This window comes from Otolemur garnettii, unplaced genomic scaffold, assembly GCF_000181295.1.
Source record: "Otolemur garnettii isolate 467f Iridium unplaced genomic scaffold, OtoGar3 scaffold00038, whole genome shotgun sequence".
Classification (NCBI taxonomy): domain Eukaryota; kingdom Metazoa; phylum Chordata; class Mammalia; order Primates; family Galagidae; genus Otolemur; species Otolemur garnettii.
In genome coordinates, this window is record NW_003852433.1 from 10,336,005 (window position 1) to 10,349,825 (window position 13,821).

The following is a 13,821-nucleotide window of genomic DNA, read 5'->3' on the forward strand; positions in this document are numbered from 1 at the left end:
AAAAAAAAAGTTGTCTCTTGTTTTCAATTCTTAGTAGAAAATAATACAACTTAATTGTAGAAAATTCAAAGGAAAAAAACTCAAAGAAGTAAGTATAAATCCTATTACAGTGGTCGGATGTAAATCTTGGCAATTTGGGGTCTAACTTTACAATGTGAAAAATATGATTATACATAATTTTGTTCTGTTTATTCACAATTAAAATTGCATTATACCCTATCATTATAAAATATCCATATCAAAAATCAATCTTCAATATTTTAGTGTCTTATTCTGCTCTAGATGCACTATAACTTATTCAATAAATCTCTTGATAATTGGAGATTTACTGTTTTATTGTTTTTATTCCTTTTACAAAACCACTAAAATGAACATCCTCATACATATATCTTTACTCACTGGGTGGTCTAAGCATGATGGCCTATCCCTTAGTCCCAGCTCCTCAGGAGGCAGTAGCAGGAGAATCATCTGAGCCCAGGAGTTTGAGGTTGCAGTGAGTTGTGACTGCACCAGTGTACTCCAGTTTAGCCTCCGAGACAGGATGGGACCTTGCTGCAAAACGAAACAAAAAAATCTATAAGGGCTTTTATTAATTTATTAGGTCAAAGAATACGTACTTTAAAGGGATGAATCACAGCTAGTTAAGTGTCTGAGTGCAGACTGTGAGCGCGTGAACAATGCCTTCAACCAGTGGAGCACTGATACAGTTGTTGGTTTTTTTCCCTTTGTGAATGTACTTTGAGAACTTTGTAAGAGGAAACAGTCCCCATTCTGCCATCATGGAGCACATAGTCTAACAGTGGAGACAGACATTAATCAAATGATGTTGAATAAGAGCAGATAGTCTAACAGTGGAGAAAGACATTAATCAAATGATGTTGAATAAACTGAAAATCATAGCCAGCTGTGGTGGCAGGCACCTGTATTCTCCACTACTCCTGAGGATCACTTGAGCCCAGGAGTTCAAAGCTAGCCTGGAAAACGTAGTGAGTCCCTGTATCTTAAAAAAAATAAAATAAAAATTACAGCCTGTGATAAGCATCAGGGAGAGAAGAGAGGCCCAGCCTATGAGTTGGCATCACTGCAGCTAACCCTACATGTGACTTCAGGAGAGTCACATTCAAGCTCAGGGCAGAGATGGAGGCAAACTTTTTTGGAAAGAAATTCCATCTATTTCGTTCCTACTATCATTCTTACCCCATCTCTCTCCCAAAAGTTGGTCACCAAGCCTATAAATTTGACCTCAATGCCCCTCCAAATGGGTCTGCTGCTCTCCCCTGCAACTGTTCCCTGCCTATGAGGGCCCCAGATATTACCTTGACCACTACTTCCGCCCTTCCTTCTAGCCCATCCGCCAGTCCACCTAGATCTTTCTCAGATGTAAATCAGGTGAGTCCACAATCATTCCCTGTCCCCCACTTTTCTCTAAAGCCCCTGTGGCTCCCTTTTGCCTCCACATGAAGTTCAGATTCTCAACAGGTCCCTGCAGTCTCCTCCCACCTCCCTGCCTCTCTCTGGTTGCATTCTTCCCTTCAAACACTGAATTTATTTCAGTTCCAACTTGTCTTTCTACCTCTGGCCCTTTGCACACACTGTTTCTTCTTCCTGAAGCATTTTTCCCTCATACCCTCCATCCTTGCCGTCTTCTTGGCAGGGTTTAAGTGACTCATCTCCACTCTGCTTACACATCACTTCCACCTTCTGTCACCCATCAAGGCTGTGGGAAGTGCCCTGTCCTCTGCCTCTGCACTCATCTTGTCCTTCCTCTTTCCTAACATTCAGAGCATTTGGGATTCCTGGTTTATGTTTCAAACCACATCACCACCCAACTTGAATATAAACTCCGGAGGGCCATCTCTCTTCTGCGCTGGCCACATTGCAGACACCTAAAATAGCACCTATCATATCTCCATATAAGGTATATGATCTTATAATGAGAAAATAAGTGAATTTCCTTTTTTTGTAGAGACAGAGTCTCACTTTGTCACCCATGATACAGTGCCGCGGCATCACAGCTCACAGCAACCTCCAACTCCTGGGCTTAGGCGATTCTCTTGCCTCAGCTTCCAGTGTAGCTGGGACTACAGGCACTGGCCACAACACTCAGCTATTTTTTTGTTGTTGCAGATTGGCCAGGGCCGGGTTTGAACCTGCCACCCTCAGTATATGAGGCCAGTGCCCTGCTGACTGAGCCACTGGTGCTGCCCAACAAGTGAATTTTTTAAAAATCAACTGGTTGGTTTCGCGTTCAGGTTACTAAAGCTTTACTTTATTGATAAAAGTCTCACAGTCTGGGAAGATAGGGCATTTCACCTGTAATTCTGATAACAGCAGCAATGAGGCTAGACAAGGCTGAAAGGACCATGGATGGAGGATCTTTTCATTTTTTTAACCAATAAAAAGTTTTAAATGTATCCAATACACAGATAGCCACATAGCATAATTCTAGGGCTTTGGGATGAGATAATGAGTGGTATTCCAAATCCAATACTTGCAAAACCTTGGGTGAGAGTGATAGGCAGAAGAATGTCCTCTTGAGTGACTACATCCAAATCCTCAGAGTCTGAGACTGTGGTACATCACACAGCACAGGGAAGCTGAGGTTGCAGATGGAATTAAGGTTGCTAATTGGCTGGCCTTAGAATAGATTATCCTGGATTGTCTGAGTGGGCCCTATATAATCAAAAGGGTCCTTAAATAAAGAAGAGGAAGGCAGGCTTGTCAGAACCAGAGGGATACGATGTGTAAGTTTCTCCACTAACCAATGCTGGTTTTGAAGGTGAAGGGGCTATGAGCCAAAGAGTGCAGGCAGCCTCCAGACGCCAGAAAAAGCAAGAAACTACATTCACCTCTAGAGCCTCCAGAAGGCCTGAAGCCCTTCCAACACCTTGATTTTAGCCCAGTGATGTATAATTCAGACTTCTGACCTCCAACCCCATAAGATAATAAGTTTCTGTTTTTTAAAGAGGTGTGTTTTCACTGTTACCCAGGCTAGAGTGCAGTGGTGTGACCATAGTTCATTGAAACCTCTGATTTCTGTCCTCAAATGATCCTCTCACCTCAGCCTTCCAATTATCTGGGACTACAGGTATGCACCACCATGTTTGGCTAATTTAAAAAAAAAAATTGTAGCAATGGGGTCTCACAATGTTGCCCAGCTTGGTCTCAAACTCCTGACCTCCAGGGATCCTCCTGTCTCAGCCTAGCAGAGCACCATGATGACCCAGACTGAGCCACCAAGCCTGGCCTATTTTAATGTTCGTAACAATATACTTAGAATGTGTTTCTGAGTATATTTCACAAATACATTTCTGCACTATCACTCATTGAAGTTTCTATTTGGAACTTTTACTTATACTGAATACATTTCAGAAATATGTGTTTTAAAATGATTGCCTAATCCAAGGGTATCATGGATTATTTAACCAGGTATTTGTTGTTAGACATGAGGGTATTTCTCATTTACTCCCTCACTGGACAGTTCAGGAAACTACCAAAGGCCTTAATCCAGCTATGTAAACTGTGGGCTGCTCCTCAGCAGAGGGTGGTCAGAGGTGTCTTATGAGTCAGAAGAAGCGTAGAGCACCCAGGAGAAAGCACCACCTGCGAGCCACGGTAGAGGAGCCAGACACTCCTGCACATGTCTACAAAAAGTCGGGTCTTGGCTGAGTATAATGGCTCACGCCTGCAATCCTAGCACTTCGGAAGGCTGAGATGAGAGGATAGCTTGGATCTGGAGTTTGAGCAACATAGTGAGATCCCATCTTGACAAAAAATAAAATAAATAATTCACTGAGCATGGTGGTCACCTGGAGTCCTAGCTATTTGGGAGGCTGAGGTGGGAGGATTGCTTGAGCCCAGGAGTTAGAGACTAGCCTTGGCAACATAGCGAGATACTGCCACCACAAAAAATAAGAAAAAATAGCTGGGTGTGGTAGCACGCACCTGTACTCCCAGCAACATAGGAGGCTGAAGGCGGCGAGTCACTTGAGCTTTGAACTCAGGAGTTGGAGATTACAGTGAATTCTGATTGTGCCACTCCAAAAAGAAAAAAAAAGCCTGATCTTTATCCAGAAACCAAGAAGTGCTCTAAAAATCCATGCAAAGTCCCACTGGGTGAGTTTTGGAGTTCCCAGCATATGGCAAAAGGGTACTTGCTGATTGCTCAAAGCACTGATTGTGTATTAAAGGAGGTGAAGAAGGCAATACAAAGAAAATCATAGGCTCAGCACCTGTGGCTCAAGTGGCTAAGACGCCAGCCACATACACCTGAGCTGGCAGGTTCGAATCCAACGTGGGCCCCCAAACAACAATGACAGCTGCAACCAAAAAATAGCCAGGTTTGGCAGGCTCCTGTACTCCCAGCTACTTGGGAGGAAGAGGCAGGAAACTCGCTTGTACCCAGGAGTTGGAGGTTGCTGTGAGCTATGGTGCCACGGCACTCTACCCAGGGCGACAGCTTGAGGCTCTGTCTCAAAAAAAAAAGAAAGATAAAGAAAATTATAAATTTATTGACACACCCGGCAGAGCCTCACAGAGCGCCACGTCTGCTTGCCTTTCTGCCATGTAATTTGTCCATGTGCGCATTTTCTAGGCTAGGAGCTTTCAGGAGGAGGTGACTGTGGGTAGAACCAACTGAGCCAGCTTGTAAAACCACGGGTTGTTTTTGTTTGTTGAGTGCGGAGCAAGAAATTCACTGATGTGGTTATTCATAGGAATGGCTTCATTCCAGTTTTACCCATTGGTCTTCTGGGAGAGACAGTGTTTACTAAGGAGGAATTGGACATAGCTTGTGGCCATAGCTTGACTTGGAATTGCGATTCCAGGGGACCGAAGTGCTGGCTGCTGGCCAAGGATCTAAGACACTATTCTGAAAATTAACCTGTAAGTGGTCTCCGGGTTCCACCTGTCAGGTTATTCACATTGGGATTTTTACATTTTCTCTTTGTGAACAGCAAAATATTTGAAAATGCTCTTCATGTTCTCACTTAATCTATGTAAAATATTTCTTAGAAGGGACCAACCAGAAAATTAATTTGAAAAATAAGCAAATCCTAGCACTACCAAAAATTCAGCAATCCCACCTCTGAGTATATATCCCAAGGGACTGAAAGAGGGGCCTGAAGAGACACCCGCACGCCCATGTTCATTGTAGCATTGTTCACCGCTGCCAAGACGTATAAGTAGCCTCCACAGAAGTGTCAATCAATGACAAATGGATAAACGAAATATACACACCACTGAACATCTAGGCTTCAAAAGGAAGGAAAATTTGACCCATGCTCTCCTGTAGATAAACCTTGAGGAAATCTGCTATGTGAAATAAACAAAGAGAGGAAAATTGTCTGATTCCACGTAGGTGAGCAGCTTGAAATAGGCAAATTCCTAGAAATAGGAAACAGAAAGATGGTTGCCAGGGGCTGGTGGAGAGGAAATGGGGAGTTGTTGTTTAATGGGTGCAGAGAGTTTCAGTTTTGCAAGATAAAAAAGTTCTAGAGATTGGTTATGCAACAGTGCCAACATACTTAATGCTGCTGTAAACTCAAAAACGGTCATGATGGTAAGTTTTATGTTACTTGTATTTTGCCACAAAGATAAAATATAAAATAAAATATGAAACTCTGCAAATTCTAGTATGTAGCCATAGTGGGATATTAGTCAGCTATGAAAAGGAATGAAGTTCTGTTATATGCTACCACGTGGGTGGACCTTAAAATGTTATACTAAGGGGAAGAAGCTGAACACAAAAAGCAAATACTGCATGACTTCATTTATGTTATTTATAGGAAATGTTTGGATTCAGGAAATGCATAGACACAGAATGAGGATTGCTGGTTACCAGTGTTGTGGGAAGCAAGTGCTTGAGGCTACAGTGTTTCCTTTCGGGGTGATGAAAGGTTTTGGAAGCAGATAGAGGTGGCGGAGGCAGTTCATTGCAAATGTACTAGATGCCACTGAATTGTTTACTTGAAAATGGTTAATGTTGGCTGGGTGCCTGTAGCTCAGTGGCTAGGGCGCCAACCACATACACTGGAGCAGGCGGGTTCTAATCCAGCCTGGGCCTGCCAAACAACAATGACAACTACAACCAAAAAATAGCTGGGTGTTGTGGCAGCTGCCTGTAGTCCCAGCTACTTGGGAAGCTAAGGCAACAGAATCACTTAAGCCCAAGAGTTTGCGGTTTCTGTGAGTTGTGACACCATGGCACTCCACCAAGGGCGACAGCTTGAGACTCTGTCTCAAAAAAAAAAAAAAAGAAAAAAGAAAAATGGTTAATGTTGTGTGAAACTCACTTTAATAAAAACAATCCAGAAGTCACTGGCAAATGTGTTTGAGGGCCAAGAGGTTGTTTGTAGGACTGCTCCAGAAACAGCACACCCTTCTTGAGAAGAGAAACAGAGAAAAGGAGAGAGTAACAAATGCAGACACTGTTGTTGATTTCACAGCATCCATTTCTCTTTCTCCAGTTGGTAGCATCTCTCCTTTTCTTTTGGGGAGCCACCCCTCTGTCACTCTCACTTCAAGGAGCTTAGGGTCCCCGGGGATGGTCATGTGATCTTAGGCTGCTGGTTGATTGGCTCAGGGACATTCAGGTCAACTAAACCAGGCCGGTGAGACTCAGCTCTCAGACTATTATCTGTTGGTTTGGCCTGGTGTAACAAAATACCAGAAAGTGGATGGCTTAAACAACAGAAACTCCTTTTCTTGCAATTCTGGATGCCGGAGATTTGAGACCAAGATGTTGGCATTTTTTTTTTAGAGACTGAGTTTCACTTTGTTGCCCTCTGTAGAGTGCTGTGACGTCACAGCTCACAGCAACCTCCAGCTCTTGAGCTTAGGCAATTCTCTTGCCTCAGCCTCCCGAGTAGCTGAGACTATAGGCGCCTACCACAACGCCCGGCTATTTTTTTTGTTGCAGTTTGGCCGGGGCCAGTTTTGAACCTGCCACCCTTGGTATATGGTGCCAGCACCTTACCTACTGAGCCACAGGCGGTGCCCTTGGCAGTGTTAATTTTTCACAAGGCCCCTCTCCTTGGTCTGTGATGGACATTGTCTTCCTGTGTCTTTGTGTGGTCTTCTTTCTGTGTGTCTCTGCATCCTGATCTCTCCTCATAAAACACAAATCCTACTGGTCAGGGCCCGCCCTGAACCTTATTTGACCTTAACCACCTTTTATAAAGCCCCATCTCCAAATGTAGTCACATTCTGAGGCACTGGGGTTAAAACTTCAATCCATAAATTTGAACTCAGCCTATAGTCTTGGTTAGAACCACTGGGAAGACAGTCTCAAAGGCCAGGGCTGCGGGTGCCCACCTTGGCACAAGGGCAGGAGAGGCTGCCTGAGAACAGGAGCAAACCCAGAAGGAGATGGGGGAAGGGATGGGAGAGGGAGAGATCTAAAGACAATGACACAGTTTCACCCCTGGACTGAGCCAAGCATGAAGCAAGTCTAACCTTGGCTTTTTCAGCCACATGAGTCAGCAAATTCCATTTTGAACCTGTGCCTGTGAAGCTGGGTGCTCTTCACTCGCAGCAGCAGAGGAGTCCATGGTTAATGCAGATGCTGCTCCTTAGAAGGGAAAACAGGTCTCTCAAATCCTGCTAAAAACTCAGTGAAGCTTCATTCACATGGACTTTTGTAATATCCAATTAGTGATCATTCAAACAGAACGCTTTACCATCTTTATGAAGAACAGTTCATCTTGTGTCATAGACAGGACAAGCCCCAGAAAGCCTGCCACACCCACAGCCCCTAGGACAGCCTCATAAGCCCATCCCCTGACACGCCATCCTCCATAGGCTTCTCAATCCACCCAGGAAAAGGGCTGGTTCTTGGGCGGCGCCTGTGGCTCAGTGGGTAGGGCGCTCGCCCCATATACCGAGGGTGGAGGGTTCGAACCCGATCCTGGCCAGCTAAAACAGCAATGAGAACTGCAACAACAAAAAAAGAAGAAAAGAAAAGGTCTGGTTCCACCTGACAACCTGGACCAAACAGATTCGACCTCTCAAATCATCACCAGGATATCTGTGAGAAGAAACAGCAGGTGGTAAATGATAGTACCTAATGCAGAAAGGAGGTGGGCCCAGAGGGCACAGAAAGGCCCTTAAGAGCCCTGAGAGGGGCAGGGTGCAGTGACTCAATCCTGTAATCCCAGCACTTTGGGAAGCCAAGGCAGGACTGGTTAGAGCCAGGAGTTCAAGATCAGCCTGGGCAACAGGGTAAGACCCTCATCTCTACAAGAAATAGAAAAAGTAGCTGAGTGTGGTGGCAGACGCCTGTAGTCCCAGCTACGTGGGAGGCGGAGGCAAGAGAATCGCTTGAGCCCAGGAGTTTGAGGTTGCTGTGAGCTGTGATAATGCCACTATATTCCAGTAGACAGAGTGAAACACTGCTTCAAAACCAAAGAAGTGTACTGATATCAGAAAAAAGAGAATTAGCGGCTAGAAAAGCAAAAGATGTCCTCTGTAAGCAGTAAATGAGTAGCATACACACGAGTGAAGAGATCTGGTCAATCAACTCAGAGACCAACACCTGAGCCCCATGTCTGTGAACGCGTTGCATGTGTGCACAGCTAATAGCAACTATGTGTGACCCTGGTCACTTAATTAAAACAGATTACATTTCTAATTATCAAAATGTTATGAGCTTACTAGAATCGTCTGTGCGCTCTGGAAATTAAGAAACTGCATTTATTAAAGTGCACAAACCTGGAGCTTATTTTGACTTCTCCACTGGTTGGAATCAATAACATTTTAGTATAATTAACATTTGTCCAGAAGTTGAAAGTAAGTGAACAAAGAGATTAGATAACAGAAAGGTGCTAAGCCAGTTCCTCGGATCGGGTCAAAGTCCTAGAATGGCACCTGGCACATAGGAACAAGTATATCTACATATAAATATGAGAATATTTCAGCATGTTTACCTGTTTTGCATCAAATGAATCCAGGGTTACTTTACAGACAGGCTGGTGATGATTAGGGGGTTAGTGGCAGTTTTTATGATGGGGGAGAGGTTTCAGTAGAGGAATAGAAGATACTTCAATGAAATATGGCACCCTCATTCCCTGTCTAGTGAACAGAGATGTAAAATCCCAGTCAAAGGGGGTCAGGGAAACATGAGAATAGTACCCTTTTTTTTACATAGAAGTTAAGGTCAAATTAAATGTGGGCCCTTCCGGGCAGTGCCTGTACTCCGTGGGTAGGGTGCCAGCCACAAACACCAAGAGTGGTGGGTTCGAACCCAGCCTGGGTCAGCTAAAACAGAAATGACAACTGCAACAACAACAACAAAAATAGCTGAGCCTTCTGGCCAGTTTCTGTAGTCCCAGCTACTTGGGAGGCTGAGGCAAGAGAATCTCTTAAGCCCAAGAGTTTGAGGTTGCTGTGAGCTGTGATGCCATAGCACTCTACTGAGGAGGACATAGTGAGATTCTGTCTCAAAAAAAGTAATTCTTCCTCAAACTACTTAAATTGTCTCTCCCCCACCCTGCCTCCTCTGCCTCCTCCAGGTGAATATAGTAGGATTCACATGTGATGTATATGTAGATGATGTGTCTCCATTGCACAGTAAAAACTATCCAAAATAGGGCGGCGCCTGTGGCTCAAGGAGTAGGATGCTGGCCCCCTATGCCAAAGGTGGCGGGTTCAAACCCAGCCCTGGCTCGAAAAAAAAAAAAAAAACACTATCCAAAATAGTCTACAGGCTGGGTTCATGCCTATAATCCTAGCACTCTGGGAGGCCAAGGTAGGTAGATTGCCTGAGTTCAGGAGTTCCATAACAGCCTCAGCAAGGAAAAACCCCATCTCTAAAAATAGCCAAGTGTTGCCCAGGCACCTCTAGTCCCAGCTACTTGGGAGGCTGAGGCAAGATCGCTTGAGCCCAGCAGTTTGAGGTTGCAATGAGCTATGATAACACCAAAGCACTCCACTCACGGCACAGAGTGAGACTGTCTCAAAAAATAAAATAATTGTTATATTAATCAAGGTGTTATATCCATCTTTTTCTTTCTTTCTTTTTTTTTTTTTTATTGAGACAGAGTCTCACTTTGTCACCCTTGGTAGAGTGCTATGGCATTATAGCTCACAGCAACCTCCAACTCTTGGGCTCAAGTGATTCTCTGGCCTCAGCCTCCCAAGTAGCTGGGACTACAGGCATTTGCCACAACTCCCGGCTATTTTTAGTTATCTATTCATTTATTTAGCAAGCCTAGGCCAGGTTCAAACCCACCAGCCCTGGAGCATATGGCTGGTGCCCTAATCACTGAGCTACGGGCACTCGGCATATATCTGTCTTTTTCTTTCTTTCTTTCTTTTTTCTTTGACATTATATTAGCTTTTTATTATATTTTGACAAAGTATAATCCAATTATTTAAGCATATTTATAAATACTATCTCCTCAATAAATATTGGAGTCAAGGACGATTGCCTTCCCCAATAACATGAGCCAAATAGTTCCAAATAAATGATTATAAACCTTAGATTTTTACGTTGTATTATCCATGCATTTAGATAAGACTTACATGAAAATATGGCTTATTTTTTTTTCCTCATCTTGCTTATTCATTTTTTTCTTTTACTCATTCTTAAAGTTTTCAGAAATTAATCACAAAATAAACATTAGCCCTAGATAGACCCTTGGATTCTAATGACTTGAAAGCAGAGATGTTAGTAGCACTAACATCATACTACTCTTTGGTCAGCCATTTGAAAAAAAATAAGGACTTGTATGTAGTCATGAAACATTGTGTTCTGAAAGGAAGTGTCCAGAGTTGAGCTGATGTAGTGGGGTCCTTTCAAAATGCTTGATTTGGGCCTCTGAAAGTCTCTACCATGTCAACTTACAGTATAAGTAGAACTGCAAATTGAGTTCTAGGAATATTTATTTATTTATTTATTTGTTGCAGTTTGGCCGGGGCTGGGTTTGAACCCACCACTCTCAGTATATGGGGCCAGCACCCTATCCACTGAGCCAGGAGCCACAGGAGCCACCCAAATATTCATTTTTTAAAAACAAAGATGTTTTCCTGGTGCCTGTTGTCAACCAAGCTGGCACGTTAATAATGTAGCTTATTTGGTGCTCCTAATGGTCGTCTGAACACTTTTTGTGGTGTTTTCCATTCCAGAGTCAACCATATGGTTCCATATGTGGTGAATTAGACTTTGTAAAGAGATTATACAGTGTCTGAAACGTTTTATCTAATAAAAGAAATATAATGGGGTCTGTGCTACTTCTTGCTGAAGCAAGACATGTGAGGACGTTTTTGGTTTCTATTAAATAATTCAATTGCTGACAGTCCTCTCTTTGGTGTAGAACATAAAAAAATGGGTTTAAAAATACCGTATGGAAGGAAACAAACCATTAGTAAAATCTGGATGACCGAAAGATGTCTTTTCACCAAACTATAAGTCACATCTTTCTCCCTAATGGACATACAAGTCCTTATTTTTCTCAAATGGCTGACAAAAGAGCAGTATGATGTTAGTACGACTGAAAATGAAAATCCAATAAATGTGGTTCCGAGGAGACCTGCAATCTGAGAAGTCTGGGCTCCTTGTTCCGTCTGCCGATTACAGCACAGACCCTCCTCTCCTTCTGTAGCCTCACCAACCGAGTAGTATACGATAATTGGAATAATTACACCCAGTACAAGACCCCATATGTAAATGCATAGTTTTCTAGCATTTTGGGCTGGTGGAATTTTTTCAGTAAATGGCCATAAAATATTTTTTCGTAGCACACAGTGGTCTCTTGCATAGAATCTTTTTTCATTAAGGTAGCAGCTCATGGCAATCCAACTTAAAACTAAGAGGCTGACAGACATACTCACATGTGAGAGGGCCAGACCAGTGCCATTTTGCTGTTTACGGCCTAAGTTCTGTTCCTCATTTTGAGCCCCCCGCCACCATCTTAGATAATAAGCTTCAGCTTCCCCCAAACCCTGGCCTTTCCCTGAAATCAAGCACCCCAGTCAGCCAATCAGAAGTGCTCCCCACCCTTCTTGCTTCATACCACCCTAAGACCCCAGTTAGGAAATCCCCCACCCCTCATACCTGTACCAATCCAGAGCCTCCCTGTACTTCCCCAAACCCTGACCACCAATCACCCATACTTCCCCATACCCTGACCACCAATCAAAAATGTACCCCACCCTTCTTCACCCTTCTTGCTTTCTGTACCCTATAAAACTTTCCAACCCCCTAGGCTCTGGGCCTTCCTTGGTATGTTTGCCAAGAGAGGGTCTGGGCTCGAGCTTGCTAAATAAAGCTCGCCTCTTGCTTTTACATCAGAGTGTGTCTCGGTTGTCCCTTCGTGGGCTCGGGGACTCAGGAAAATTTGGGCACAACACATGCATGATAGAGTTCCCCCCAAACTGACCACTCTACATTAGATAGATTTATATTCCCATTGGGAACCTTTCAGAAAGTATGAAAGGCATAGCACTGCACACAAGCAAGTCTGCAGTCACGAGGTGTGCCAGGTAGATGCGTGTTGATGTTTTCTTGCCTATTTTTGTTAAAAATATCCATTGAGACAGCAAGTTTCCAAGGAGACCAACAATACAGAGGAAGATATAAATGATTGGTAAAGCCAGGGAAGAGATCATGGATGCTTGAATACATACTGAGTTGTTATGCATTTATATCTGATTTTCTGGGGCTTGGCCACAGGATCTTTTCAGATTATAATTGTCCAGTTGAACTAAAAGTAAAAATTACTTATTGGGTTGGATCATCCCTTTATCTGTATGAGGAGTTTATGTCAATGAAGGTTATCGTTCAGGGTAGTGATGCCAAATTTCAGACTTAAGATTCTCTGATCTTCACTCTTGAATATCCTTAGTCGATGTAAATAGATTTTTGCATGACACCAATGGATGAAGAGGGTCCAGCCACTCCCAGTCACCCAATATGCAGAGACCCAGACGAGAATCTGTCCATTAAACATTATTTGTCAGAAGGCCGGGGATTTGGGAGAACTGTGAGAGTAGCCTCTCCAAGACTGTTCTGTTCTTCCATTTCCAAAATCACAGTTTTACACCTTCCTGGGTTTATTATCTAGGATGTAGCGTGCACACTAGGTGCACCACGCTCCAGGGACCTTCATATGCACAGCTATCCAGAAACTCTCCCAACCCTGTCCTTAGGGGTTTTATGGAGACTTTATTACCTATCCAAGATTGATGGAAGCCATTGGCCATAGGTAATTCATATCTGTCTTTGTCCAGGAGTAAAGTAGTTCAGCAAACAACAGTCCCCTACTTATTGTGGATAAGAGGCAGCTACTTTCCACCCTATTATCTTTTGATTATTTGGTATTTACCTCTGTTTTTCTATGTCTCTCTAAGTCACATGCTTATACTGTTTAATTCTTTTGCCTTCAGGATAATATCCATGCCCTCAATTGTGCCTGCTGTTATTTCTTTTTTGTTTGTTTGTTTCTTTGTTTTGAGACAAGAATCTTACTTTGTCAACCCACAGTAGAGTGTAGTAGTGTCACAGCTCACAGCAACCTCCAACCCTTGGGCTCAAGTGATTCTCTCTCCTCAGCCTCCCGTGTAGCTGGGACTACAGGCACCTGTCACAATGTCTGGCTATCTTTAGAGACAAGGTCTCACTCTAACTCAGGCTGGTCTGGAACTGGTGAGCTCCGGCGGTTGGCCCACCTCGGCCTCCCAGAGTGCTGGATTACAGGCCACTGCTCTTATTTCTCCTGTTCTTTTTCTGTTTTTGTGTTTTCTTTGATCAGAAGTCACTGGTCTTTTTCCACTTCTAATAAATGTCTCTATCGGCTCGGCGCCTATAGCTCAACCGGCTAAGGC

The 13,821-nt window shown here is 43.6% G+C and overlaps 1 pseudogene; it reads right to left on the bottom strand.

The window, feature by feature from the left end:
- Nucleotides 1-11,126: 11,126 nt before the first annotated feature.
- LOC100944721 lies at nt 11,127-12,639 on the bottom strand (annotated as a pseudogene).
- Between the last annotated feature and the right edge of the window lie 1,182 nt (nt 12,640-13,821).